The sequence below is a fragment of the Alligator sinensis genome, unplaced genomic scaffold (genome assembly GCF_000455745.1).
Source record: "Alligator sinensis unplaced genomic scaffold, ASM45574v1 scaffold605_1, whole genome shotgun sequence".
Taxonomy (NCBI): Eukaryota; Metazoa; Chordata; order Crocodylia; family Alligatoridae; genus Alligator; species Alligator sinensis.
Window position 1 is genome coordinate 588,063 of NW_005842287.1, and position 2,009 is coordinate 590,071.

The following is a 2,009-nucleotide window of genomic DNA, read 5'->3' on the forward strand; positions in this document are numbered from 1 at the left end:
GGGGGGGGGGGGGAAGTTAGTTATAATTTTCAGTTTACTGGGAAGTTGAACAATGATCTTAAGTTTAATATAATTTATTTCAACAAAATCAAGTTTTTTTGTTTTGATTTGTAAATGTTTTTAACTTTTAAAAATCAATTGAAGGAAAGTTCAAAATTAAAATTTGTTTCAAACAAAAAAACATTTAATTTTGGAAATGCCAAAATAAAATATTTTGATTTCTTTGGAATTGTTGCAGTATGTACTGTAGAGCGTGGGCCCACTCTTGGCTCACACCTTACTGGCAACAACAGTGTGGGACCTAACGTGAGTTACCCAACTATTCTGGTAGCTGCTGCTTCTCACCTGCCATGACTTGATTTTGTTTTGCTGGGAGACAGTTCCCCATGGGTGACTTTCAGGGTCCCACACCCTGGCTTTTACATGGGGCTCCAACATCCCCCATACCCCACCCTTACCACATCCAGGACCTGAACAGATGTCAGCGTTGCTATGTGCCAGTCTATGGGCAATGACGTGCTCACTCATCTATGGTCAACAGTCTTTGCTAATAGTCCACGCTAAAGTCTGTCTTCAAGCAGGCCGTCTTTGAGCAGAACACCATTCCACAGCCCTCAGTGATTACCTGAGGACTTGGTAAACTTAACAGGCTCTTCCTTGAGAAGAGTCTATAATGAGTACTAAAAAATCAAAACTATAACTGATATATCAGCTGCTGCTGTTGCACACTCTGAGGTACTCCCTCAGGATGAATTGCTCCTTTGGTGGAGCTTCTTCTATTTTAGTCACTCTCTCTCTCCCTTAGTCTCAGTTACCTGGGGTCAGCTGGCCCTCTGGCCCTTTGCTGCTTCCCCCAACATTATCAGAGGCACTGTCAGGAACAGTGCCACCCCTTCCCCTGCTGCCCACTTCCCCAGCCCCATCTGACCAAGTCTGTTTCCTTCTCAGCCACTCTCGCTGGGACTCCTGCTGCTTGTTCTGGCACTTTTTGTAGGCTGCTTCTTGGGTGCAGCACTCCCTGACTACTGTGCTGCACCACCGTGTCAGTTGCCACAATCTCAGCTACCTGCTGGTATTCCCTGGAAAGTCTCTCCACAGCTTGCTTTCCCCTCTGGACTCTGATTCTCCTCTCCAGCCTTTTCTTGGGGCCAGAAGTGTCCCCGCCCTCGTGCCATGCACCTATCCACAGGGCCATGCTGCTCCAGAAATGCTGCTACGAGCTTGACATGGCAGACCCAGTTCACCCATGTTCACCACCTGCACTAAGGTAAGTGACAGAGGTGGCAGGGGTGATCATAGTGGACTATCTCCCAGGATTTCTTGTCCCTTTTCTCTTCCCCTTTCACAGGAATCAAAGAAGCTTTGATACTTTTCCCTCACTGAAGAAATAATTTGGTAAACTGCAATAATTTAAAAATCTGTTGGGTTTTCTTTACTTGCATGTTTTGCCAAAAGAAAAAAAATACAAGAAAAATGACTATAACAGCAAATTAACTGTCAATGAAACTAATTTTAGATGCGGACTCATCATTCTAATCTGTCTAGCAATGGGGCCTGATAAAAACACATTTCATCTGATAATTATTAGTCATATATGCATATTACATCTTCTCCTTGCCTCTTTATGAAGCTGGATTGCAGGTCCAGGTGCTAATGAGGTTTTAGTATTGTTCCAGTGGCCACAGGTATCCAGTCTAACGACTGCAGAATGTTCAAACTGGAAACCAGATTCAAGTTTTTAATGGGACAGATAATTACATATTAACACATTTTACCAATAGATGTAGTAAAATCTCCATTACTGTAGGTTGTGCAGGAGCATTGGTTAATTTCAGCATTGATTAGCACATATACTACTCACACAAAGCCTAAGCTATGGCATTGACTAATGTAAGCCTCACTACAGCAATGACTGATACATTAACTGTTTAGGGCAGGCACACATACATTAGGATGCATGACAGGTATAGGGTGTGGGCTCTGGATTTAGGACCCAGATGCCTTGTTCT